Source organism: Musca domestica, unplaced genomic scaffold (assembly GCF_030504385.1).
Source record: "Musca domestica strain aabys unplaced genomic scaffold, Musca_domestica.polishedcontigs.V.1.1 19, whole genome shotgun sequence".
NCBI lineage: Eukaryota > Metazoa > Arthropoda > Insecta > Diptera > Muscidae > Musca > Musca domestica.
In genome coordinates this window covers 9,235,723-9,248,489 of record NW_026712245.1, presented here as the reverse complement: position 1 = coordinate 9,248,489, position 12,767 = coordinate 9,235,723, and the positions used below count along the sequence as shown (strand labels likewise).

The 12,767-nt window shown below is 32.6% G+C and overlaps 1 long non-coding RNA gene across 1 annotated transcript; it reads left to right on the top strand.

Moving 5' to 3' along the window:
- The first annotated feature begins 3,202 nt into the window (after positions 1-3,202).
- LOC131801993 (uncharacterized) lies at positions 3,203-12,317 on the top strand. The gene is made up of 4 exons (XR_009341997.1): positions 3,203-3,352; positions 4,295-4,712; positions 11,719-11,804; positions 11,883-12,317. It is a non-coding gene; the product is annotated as an uncharacterized LOC131801993 (long non-coding RNA).
- Positions 12,318-12,767: the final 450 nt, after the last annotated feature.

The window sequence follows — 12,767 nt, the reverse complement described above, 5'->3', positions numbered from 1 at the left end:
CTCTTTTTTCAAATAATGATATTTCGCTAGATATGGTAGAAATGTCAACTTGTCAGTTTTTGGCATTAAATTTTAAATATATAAAGTTAACTACATTAAAAAACTACACGAAAATTCCATAAAACAAATGGATATTTCATTGAAAACTAAAATGTTGCCCGCCATAACAATTTAAGTATCCAACATTATGTTTACTCAACTACAAATTACCAAATAAATCATTTGAATAGCTTAATTGCCGAAAACTAATTGTGAAGAATTAATTTGTGGAATAAAAAAACAGTTTCAATTGTTTCCCGCTATTTTTTGTGGATGTTATTTTTAAGTTTGAAATATATTTCATTCGAAGAAATATCCGTTTTGAAAAATTTTTCTTTGACGAGTGCCATACCTCTAGGAAATACATATAAATGTACGTGACAGCTATTCCTTAAAGAGTCATCCACATAATTTTAGATTTAGTAAGCTATATTTAATTTGTTTTTGCCCCCTTTTTCCGAGGGAGCGAGAGATTAAACAAATATAGAATGCCTCGATACCTTTTCGAACGAACGAAAGAATGAAAAAAGTTCATTTGATTCATAGCTTTGGAAAAAATATTGCATTTCTTCTACATATGTATGTTTTCGGTGTATATATGTAGGTATATGTATATGTAGAATAATATATGTCGACTACAGAACAACAAAATTATTATGGTATTTTTTTATTTGGAAAAAAATAATTCGTAACGAATGAAGAACAACAACAAAAAAGACCACTGATGTGCTCCACCTAGACAACGAAAAGAAAAATATACAAAGATGACCGACAGAGCGAGCGACGAACAATACGCATGGAATTAAATACACTAGAAAAATAGGCAATTGAAGCAAGGAAAAATTTAGTGATGGGTATCGAGAGGTTAGTCGGTTAATTAATTTAGAAAGAAAATCTCTTTTATAAAAATATGTAAGACATATTCTATAGTTTCTATTTCAATTTTCTATGAATAGAACCTCTTCAATGGGTATTATATTGATAGAATACCTAGAATAGGTCCTTAAAAATCCTTCTATGGATAGAAGAGCTTCAACAGGTCTTTCATGGATAAATTAGGTTCCATGGATAGAGACCTTCAACATGTCTTCTATGTATAGAAGACAATACATATGTTATCTATGGGTGGAGGTTTTCAAAAAATAGTTCTAGAGGTTTTCAATAGATAGAAGGCCTACAAATTGGTCTTCCATGGTTAGAAGACCGTCAACAGATTCTCTATGCAAGAACGATCCTCGATAGGTCGTTTAAAAAATAATTTAAAGCATTCTTCAGAAAGATAACATATTATTTAAAAATCCGTATTTAGCAGGCTTTCTACAGGCCTTCTCAAGCATCGTCGTGGTTTCAAAGCCTGAATAACCTCAACAGGTCTTCTAAACGTAGCCGGTTTTCACAACCCTTTTTATACCCTCAGCCATATGGCTATAGAGGGTAGATATAATTTCAGAGGCCAACACATGCCTAATCGAAAAAACTTCTTTGGACCCTAGGTCTCTTTGGACCAAATCCGTTACAGGACATTTGGAGTAGGTCTAAGGGTAGCCGTCCGTCCGACTGTCTGTTCGGCTGGCTCTCACGATAACTCGCGAAGGAAGTATCCGATTTTGTTCAAACTTGGTACATCGTAATATTATTATTAGACTTAGATAGAGTTCGGAGATGGGCATTATAGGTGCACTTCTTCTGGTACCTCCCCCACAAAATTTTCATAGAAAATAATTTAACTTATAGGACAAGAAAGGGTCATTAAATTTGGTTCAAACTTTTGCACAGGCCATGTGCGAAAATTCACAATATAGGCCCTCTCTGTCAAGTACCTCCCCCCACAAAGGGTCAATATTTTGAATCATTATAATTCTTATAAAATGTGAAATAAGAGTCCGATTGTCTTCAAATTATGCAATTATGCTCAATATTTCTACCAGCATAAGATCTGGTATGAAGAACAGACCACTCATTCTTGTACCACAAGATTTTGTATAATCACTAAGCTTATAAAACGCGAAGTGGGTATCTGACTCCTTTAAAACTCGGCACATCTAAGTATTTTTTTCGTCAATATATCTGGTGTAAAGATTGAATATATCGTCCTACTACTTCAAGTACCTCCACAACGACGGGCAAAAATTTCGAATAATTATAACTCTCATAAAATGCAAAACAAACATCCGATTTTCTTCAAATTTTTACTCATTCCAATATTTTTAAAAATACAAAATATACTGTGAAGTTGGGATATATCAGCCCACTCTTAACAAAACGCTTATCATTTGCGAAACAAGCATCCAATTTTTTTCAAAATTCACCGTTCCAATATTTGTACTAACGGTAGATCTGGCGTGATTATGATGATATCGGCCCCCGCCTTCGGATGCCTCCCCAACAAAGGGACACAATTTTCAATACTTATATCTCTCATAAACTCAGAAGCAAGTCAGAGAATTTTTCTCTCAAGCTGAGATCTGATGTATTCTGAATTATTAGCATAAAATTGGAAATACATGTGGACTTTTTATAAATTGTGCATATCCTAATATATTTATCAGTACTAGATCAATTGGAATACTTCGGTCCAAAATATCAAAATAGCACATTTCACAAATATTATCACATATCTGATATAAAGGAGTAAAAATCTGTCATATTGTAATATTTATACCAGACTTAAGTCAGATGCGAAATGGACGATATTGACCCATTCCTTCGGAACCTTAAGAAGTTTTTTGAAGAACCTTCGGAAGTTTTAATAATCGAAACACAAGTCAAACCGATACTTTTTTAACGTGTTTTAGATATGGAACAGTCAAAAGATAGAAGACTCTCTACTGCTCTTCTCCTGATAGACACTCTAATAAAAAAAGTCTTTTTAATGGCCTCCCACAAAAATAAAATAACCGAATATCGAACATCACTACGACACATGCAAAGAGGAGTTCGCTGTCAGTATGGATTTTTTGTACAATAACAAACACCAGACCACAAATAACAATAACAACAACAGCAGCAGCAACAACAAAAACAACAACATCAACAATCGTTGATGCTTTTTTTAATAACTTGTTCTCTCTGCTTTCTTCAAGAATATTAAAATGTGAACACAGAATTTTCTTTTTTTTATTTAATTTATTTGCTGTTGTTGTTGTTGGTGTGTTGGTAATTTTGGAATTTATTTGATTGTATTTCCAACCATTCTGCCAGCCAGCCATCAGAAGAAGAATTTTCCAACGAATCCCAAATATTCAGTTTGAACGTGTCAATCGCTTCGAACGGTTTTTCGAACAAACCAGCCAGAAATATTTTTTTGTGAAAAGTGCGTTGATAAAAAAATAAAATTATTAAAAATTCAAAAATTCAAATTCAAAACTGAAATTCATACAAAAATAAAATAGACAAATAAGACAGTTTTTTAAAAAATATTATAATACCAATAATGTTTAAAAACAAATTATTTTTAAAAAAATATATTATTTTTAAATTAAAAAAAAATAAAAATTGTAGATTATAGATTTTTTTAAAAATTACATGATTTTTAAATTAAAAAAAGAAATTAAAAATTACGATTTAAATCAAATTATTAAAAAAATTAAATTAAAAATTGAAAATAAAAAATACGTATAACCAATATACTCAAAGAGTGTCGCATCTCAAAATTTCAGTTTCAAGAAAAACGCATTTTTAGTTGTCGATTGAAATTTGACTTTCCAAATTAAAAAGATTATTATACAAAAAAAAAAAAAAAATAAAAATAAAATAAAATAAAAATAAATAAATAAACAATATAACTACAGAGACAATTATTTTTAAAGAGGTCACCAGATATCAGTGCTAAATTTTTGTGCAAGATCAAGCATGGTTGAAATACTTCAAATCTACTTTTATTGCTTTATGTCCAACTCCAAGTAAAAGAGATCTAAAAGTGATGATACATAAGCAGCTTGACATCAGGGCATGGCATATTATTATCAAATTAAAAGGAAAAAACGACGGAAGTATTTAAATGTGCCTCTGACATACCTTTATGATATGCCGTTCCATTAACACCACCTTTAATCCTTGAGTTCTACATGAATATTTGATAGAAAGATATAGTATTCGAAGAAAAAATTGAAATTGCTAACTCAAATACGTATTTTTTGAGTTGTGGCACACTTTGAGTAAATGAGCGATACGTTATTTTTAGTTCGATAATGAATAAAAAAAAAATTCTATTAAGTGATTTTAATAAAAATAATTTCCATTTTGTTTTTTGCAGAATCACCCACCCAACAACAAAATCAAAATGAGTGAGGCCCACAACTTGATGACCACCTTCCTCATCCTTGCTTTCTTGTTGACCATCATGTACGTCCTCTACGAAGTCGTTTTCTAAATTCAATCCCAAGACCCAACATGAATCCTGATTACATCGCATAATTGTCATTGGCGTCGTCGAGTTGTGTTGTTATGATTAATGGCATTTACGTCGTCGTCGCCGTTGCTAATCATCGCCCCCTCATCACCATGAAGACCCCCATCCATCCATCATTCTCGTTTGTACTTAAAAACCGTTGCCTTTTCTATTAAGAAGAAAATCGAAATTCCAAAATTAAGATGCAGTACTTTAAGCAGCTAGTATCTAAAAGGATAAATTTATATTATTTTTCGTCATAGTTCAATAAGGATAACAAAAGGTGAGTGAAGTTGTTTATTATATTTTAAATATAAAAAAAAATGTGGCAATTCTTCTTCAAAACACAAAAACCTGTTAAATTCGTCAGAATGTGTAAAAAATAGTGTCGTTAAAAAGTACTTTACAAATTACAATTTCTTAAACTTGCAAAATTATTTCACCAAAATGACTTTAGAGTAGATGCTCTGTTCCAGAACCTGCACTGAACCTGTTATTATTCAAAAAAAAATAATAATAATAATAATAAATAAATAAATACCTTTTGATACACGAGAAACAGTAAACCAATATTCTCTATGATCGCTCCTGACCTAAGTTTGATATAAATATTACCACCTACCATGTGAGAATGACTCTATTTCCACTTTTTAAATTTTGTGGAGCAGATGCAAGAAAAAGTGGACGAAAAGTTCCATATTTCATTTTTACATTTGTCCAATATACATAAAAATATTGAAATGTGAAGAATTTAAAGAAAATTGATTAAGAGAGTTAGGTTAGAGGAGGAATGGACCGACCGTTTTATCAGCATTATCCGAAATTTTGGGAAATTCTGACTTTGATTTCCCAATCGAGGAGAGTAATTATTGTTCAAAATGTTCGACTTTTGTGGGGTAGAAATCAAGAAAATATGTGTTAATATTTCCTATGATCGCTCCTGATTTAGGTTTGATTGGTTTTATGTGAGATACAGGGTGAGTAAAAAAACTGCAACAAAGTCAAACGCCATAATTTTTACATTTTTTTTTAATTTTTATTGAATGAAAGCAGAAAATGTCGGAAATAGCATAACATTTTAGAATAAGTTTAGATTTGTTCGAAATTTGGCCTTCAAACGACCAATGAAACCGTCACACGCTGCCCGAATGTTGCTCGGCGGTATTTTGGCCCATTCCCAGCGAGGCGCTTGCTTGAGGTGATGGACACTTTGGTATTTCTTAGTGTCAACCTTGCTTTCCAAAATACTCCAGACACAATAGTCCAACGGATTGGTATCCGGATATTTTGATGGCCATTGTGTGCTGGAAATGAAGCGAGGAACCTCATTTTATAACCATTCTTGGGTGGCGCTTGCTGAGTGCGATGGTGTTGAGTACTGTTGGAATGTCCAAGGTCTGCGGCCAAAATGTTTGCATGCCCAAGGCTTTAATACACCCTCCAGAATATTTTCGCGATAATGTTCGGCATTTATTCTGATGCCACGGTCGATTAATACGAGTGGAGAGCGACAATCAGCTTTTATGGCGGCTCACATCATCACTATGGCTGGCGCTTGAGTTCTGGTGGCCAACCGAAGGTGCACATTTTCAGCTGACCTCTTTGGCAGGTAAACACGATAATTTTATTTGTTTACAAACTGCTGGACAATGAATATTTTCTCATCGGAGACGGAGAAAACCAAATTTAGCAGTTCACCACTTTCGGCCAAGCGAAGCAACTCTTTAGCTCTTTTGAGTCTATTTTCTTTCTGTTGGACATTCAATTTCTTTACCTCGCGAGCCATTTTTCGGCCAATGCGACGCGGGTTTCGATCAAGTCCTTTCTTTACTTTTCTGTTGATGTTGCTGTTTTCTTCCGTCCACTTCCTTGACGTCGGGCTACGCTACCAGCATCACGGAAACAATTAATGGTACGAGACACAAAAGATTTATTCACATTTAAATGCTGGAGTGCTCTAACGATAGCCACTTGTGGTTTTCCAGCCAAATATAAATAAATCACACTATTACGCTTGAATTCCATCACGAATAACTTTTTTTCAGGACAATTCTCATCAAAATGCATTTGTACGCTTGTAAACAATATAATGAGCTGTCACTGGAATAATTTTAACAGCTGTCGGACTTTGAAATGACAGCAGTCTGAAGTTGGTTGCAGTTTTTTCATATCATCCTGTATGGGAGATATTCTATTCTAATAATTTCAATGGGGTTTGTCTTGGCCCAAATGAATGGTTTGTGGAATATTTCATCTCAATCCGACTATAAATGCGACCTCTACTTTGATTAAAATAATACATGGACAGACAGAGGGTCATGCATCAATCGACTTGGAATGTGATTCTACATATGCAGATCATTAAAATGAACTATGGGTCTATTTCATGTCCTTTGAATGCTACAAACAAATGCACAAAGATATAATACCCTGAAACACAGTGTAGCGTAGGACTAGTTATCTAGCTGGTCCAGAGGACCAAAGGTCGTTCGGTACTTTTTTATGTGCTTTGAAATATTCGAAGTAAAATTGAAAACCATCTGAGGCTTATAACTTGCTGATATTTAGAATCCTTTCAAGTCAGTTCACCGGACCCATTTTTGTATTTTGTACTTGGGCGCCAGAATAAAATTACATGATTTCGGGAAAGTAGACCACAGCTCTTAGACCACAGCTCCAAGTTTTCCTTATCGTGCAGAACTGTGTTCGTTTAAATCAGGACAACGTCTCGCTCTAGTTAAATAAAAAATGCCCATGTGTTCTCGTTGTATTATCAAGAATTTTGTAATAAACATTTTTTCACAACACCCTAGTGTACATACATAAAATAAAGCACTCAGTATTGGCCATTCATTAAAAATAAATTACGAAATATTCAATTTAAATTACAATGGAATTTTAAAATTATAAATGGAATGATTTAAAACGATATTTTGGCCCCTTGAACTAAATTTTAGCCAAAAACCGAAAAAAACAACTCAACTACATTACTGGCTACTGGCCGAATGAAATTTATTTAAATAATTTTTCTTGCTTGACGTAAAACAAATGTTTATTAAATGTGCCGGCAGGCCCACAAAACTACATGCGTTTGTATGAATGAATGTGTATTCAAGTAATACACCAGACATTTGTGTCTTGTGTTGAAGCAATATTTGAAAAAAAAAAAGTTTGCAGAAGACTTTTCCTTAAGACAAAAAAAAAAAAAAGAAAAAAAAAACTACTGAAAAGCAAATTATCCAGATCAACTAATTGTGCGGCCAGCCAGAGAACACTTGAATCCACCCGCAGTGTATTGAAATTGAGCGGTGCCGCTAAATGGTATACATTAACCTTCTGTTTCGCTTTTTATTATTTGGAACAGACATTTCGAAATGTTTTCTTTTTTTCATGACATTGTTGGATACGTATCCGTTTATATGTACATATGTATGTATGCATGTATGTTTTTTCTCCCATTCTACCTATTGAGGCATACGTGCCAATAGACATCAATCCCCAGCAACCCCACCACAAGCTACACATGTATGTTTTTTTTAAATAGCAATACATACATATATTGAGAATTTATGTTTGCCCGTCAATCTTTTTGGGGTTGAGAAAAAAAATATAGAAAAAATTTGTCAACTGCTGATATGAAATTTTTTTGAGTGAAACGTGCGCAACTTTTCCATCATTTTCGTTGGCTCGTTATTTTATCCATCGGATTGCCGGGAAAAAACATATTGAAACATATATATGTATATGTGCAACTTACACTGCGCTACAGTAATGGTTTTATTTAAAATTGGGATTTTTAAAAATTCTAACATAAGTAGATAATACGATTAACCATTTTACCATTGCATTTGCAGTATGTTCGTATGTTTTCGTATAGCTGTCCAATATTACAATACCTCCCGAAATTCGGTATTTTGATGACATTATTCACCGAAATTGTTTAAAATTTCGTAATGGGAACTAGAACCTATGACGGAAAATTGTCTATGCAGGTCCTTCCGTCTTCTTATAGCCCACATATAACGGTTCCTACCGTTTGGGTGGTATTTTTAAATGGATTTTTTTTTGAAAATTTCCAAGGTATTAAAAGTTCGACCCCGCCGAGCTTAGCAGATTTTTTAATTGTTTCTACCCAAATCGGAACAACCACACACTACGGCTGTCGTACTTAGTAACTTAATTTTCTCATTACCATGTAATGAATAACATAATTTTAAAATATAAATTGCATAACTTGTACTAAATTTTCAGATTTTCAAAGTTTTATATTTTTTTTATTCAAGTTTTTTCTCTTTTGGGAAAGAATATTAGGAAAATGTTTATCTTTTACACCAAAAGGTGTTCACAATCTTCCTTCTTTAAGTTTACCGATTAGAATATTACTAAAAAACATTGTACAATGGACCACATCGGCTTTTGCTGTCAAAACTATTTAAAAGTCTCCACATGTTTACTTTAGAAACCAACAGTGACCTCAATATCACATTTCAGTATTGCAGATCTATCCCATAACCAAAAAATATGAAATTTTGTATATTTTGGTACGAATATCCCAAATAATCTGCACCTGTCCTTCTAGATCTCAACAGTGGTATCTGTATCAAATTACAAGATTTCAGTTCTATTCTTTTACCCAATACCAAAATTTTAGGCTATTTCCAAACACACTTTCATATCTAAATTCCAGATACCAACAGAAACCTCAATACCAAATCTCAAGGACAGACACCATCAGTAATCTAAATAAATTAAATAAATTAACACCACAACACCCCCCCCCCCCCCCCCAAAAAAAAAAAAAAAAAAAAAAATCCCAAATTAGTACATTTCCGTCCAATTAAAGTACATATTTACAAACTCACTTCCATTTCTCAATTCCAGACACCAACAGAGACCTCAATATCAAATTTGAAGATTCAAGACCTATCCCTTCACCTGATACCAAATTGAGTACCATTTAGTACTTTTCGTACAAATATGGGACGCATTTCCAAACCATCTTCAAATCTCAAACACAGATACCATCAGTAATCTAAATATCAAATTCCAAGTTTTTATCTCTACCCTTCACCCAATACCCAAATGAGTACTGTTTAGTACTTTTCGTACAATACCCATTTGGGAAACCACTTCCATTTTCAATTCCAGATACAAACAGAAACTGACTTTAATATCAAATTTGAGCATATCAAGGATTCCAGGCCTATCCCTCTACCCAAACCAAATTTAGGGCCATTAAGTACCATTCGTACAAATTTAGGACGCATTTTCAAAGCAACGTCAAATCTCAAGCACTGATACCAAAATCAAATTTTAGAATTGTATCTCTATCGCTTCACCCAATATCAATTATAGTACAATTTAGTACGTACAATTAGAGTACATATTCCCGAAGCCACCACCATATATCCCGGCTACATATGAACAGCGGCCCTACGACAAAATTTCAGATTTCAGGCACTATCTGTTCACCAAGTACCTAATTGTACCAAATATATTACTGTTTAGGAATTTTCGTGCACTTGTCGAACATATTTTCAAAAGTACCACTTTATCACAAACCTACCACCAATTGGAACCCCAATACAACATTTCAACATTTCTTCTTAATCGGTTCACCCTAAACCAAACTTTTCCTAATTTAGTAGCATGTAGTACAGTTCGCACACTCAGAATGCATTTCCAAAATCATCTTCACGTATCAAACTTACTTTCAAACCAAAATTCTCAAAGGAAATTTCAAGTTGTAAGACGTTTCTGTTCACAAATGGTACAATTTCAGAAGATTAGTACAATTTTAGATCTTTTCATGACCTTAGAGTTCGAATTTCCAAAAACCATGTGGTAAAACCAAAGTCCTAGGTCATTCCGTTTGTCTCATTCAAAGTATTTAACTTTTGGTACTTTTCGTACCCTTTTAGTACGGATTTCTCAAAAGCCAGCCTTATCACACGCCTACGCACCAAGTCTGATCCTCGTCCAGTTTTCCAGTTTTAAGTCCTTACCGTTCACATAATACTAAATGGTACCATTTCAGAAGTTTAGTACCATTTTAAACTTTTCGTAAAAGTTCGAATTTAAAAAAACCCTGTAGTACCTTTATCCCTCACTTTATCAGTGAATCTCATTCCAAATTTATAGCTCATTCCGTTTGTCCAATACAAATTATTAAATATTTAGCACATTTTAGTACTTTTGAACCCACTTTGTACGAATTTCCAAATGCCTTAGCTCACGCCTATGCACCAAGACTGACCCTCATGCAAAATTTCAAGATTCTAGTTTCAGCTTTTTCGTCTGGACGTTGATTCTTAGTCAGTTAGTTATTCCATTACTCTCTTATAACATTTTTTCAAATTCAAAAGTGTGCCTGCAAAGCCGAGGCGTCCATCTGCTCGATGTCTTGTTCCACGCATAAACTCATTCTGCCTAATTTTAAATTTAAAAATTTCATTCAAGTTAGGCCACCCTTTTTATTGATCAATTTTGAAACTCAATTTTAAGTTTAAAAATTCGAAAGCACACAAATCGATTAATAACGATTTTAGATTTTTATATTTGTTTTTAGCCAAATATATAAGCAGATCAAATGTTTGACTTCCGAATCGAAAATGAATAATTCAACTTTTTTACAAAATCAAAGATCGTTTGAGATGTTGCGGTGAGGCTACTGAATTCCTTGCATTTTTTACTCTTTTTTACTTTAATGTCCCTGTAATGAGATTTTTCTCTCTAAAGAATAGTTTAATTTTTCAACACCTTTTTTCGAGATTATCTGCTGTTGAAAATACCAATTCACTTCATAGCTATACAAATTTCAAAACATTTCAGCACAGTGTTTTTATAGAAACGTTCAGAATTTTTTAAATTTAATATGCCATCGCACTCGCTCTGTCATTTTTCTCCCAGGGCTTTCATAATCCGCTAGAATTGAAACGTGTCGAGTTTTATTTTCATTGGTTTGTTGTTGTGATGTTTCACAATGAAATATTAACAATTTATTGCTGGATTGTATTTTTAACAAAAAAATAAGAACAATAAGAAAGGAAAGGCCAAAATAAACAAATAGCGCCGGCCAAGAAGTTGACTAATTTTAAAGAAAACAGGCATAAACAAATATATAAAACAAGGAGCACTGCCAAGAAAAATTATGTTCTTCAAATAACATACATATATCTAAAACAAATAAACAGCAATAATTTTAACAGCAACAAGAATATATAATAATAAATATTTATGCAGAAAAAAAAACATATTAATTAAATTGTATTTTTATTGCATTTTTCCAGTTGACGTCATGTAACCGCATATCATCAACAGCATCAGAAGCAGCTTTTTGGCGGTGTCTTTCCTTTTTTTGGTGCCACCCACAAAGGTAAGCAGACAAAAATTATTTCCAAATTCAAAACAAAATAATTAATTACGTATTTTGTTTCTTTTTATTCCGTTTCAGGATTATGTCAACTTTTGTATTTTCTTTTTTTTTTTCAATTTTTTATTATTAAAAATAATAATTATTGTTTATAAGTAACTTAACATTTTTACTGTAGCTTTTGACTTTTGTTAAAGTCGCACTTCTTTTTGTTTCTAATTTACTAGTCACTAGTATTAACATTTATATATTTTACATTTATGTATATTTTTTATGAAAAACCCAAAAGAACAAGACCATCTTTTCAACAATCGGAAACCAGGAACTGTAATTTTGTTTTAGCATCAATTTCGTTGAAAAGTGTTCGAAGTGAAAATGTCATCTCCTCACCCTGGAAAGAATAAAATTTTCTGAAAAACAAATGGTATCTGTGTAAAAAAATTAACATCTTAATTTTATTCTGACCTCTTGACACTTTTTATGTGGCGAAATTAAATAAAATTACATTTAAAAAAATTCGGAATTGTGTTTTATTTAAAATGAACTTGGAGCAGAGTAAAAAACAAAAGGTTTTAAAACTGGGTAATTTATAGAAAAGGAATCAGATGTCGAATTTAAAAAATTGAAAATACCCAGGGAAATCTTGGGATTTGTATGGTTATTTCTTAAAAACTGACAAAGTTATCGAACTTACTTATGGTATTATCAAAAAATGAGTAATGTCGGAAAACAGTGTGCTCTCCTGAATACGAAACCGAAGTCGGCGGGAAACGAAGAAATATATATGTATATAACCGAGAATCAACGCTCAGACGAAACGGCTGAACCAAGAATGTTGAAATATTGCACGATTTTTGGAAATTCGTACTAAAACAGTACGAAAAGTACTAAAAATGTAATACTTTGTATTGGACAAATGAAATAGGATAGAATTCTGAAATTTAAAAATTAGAGTAACAAAAGGTT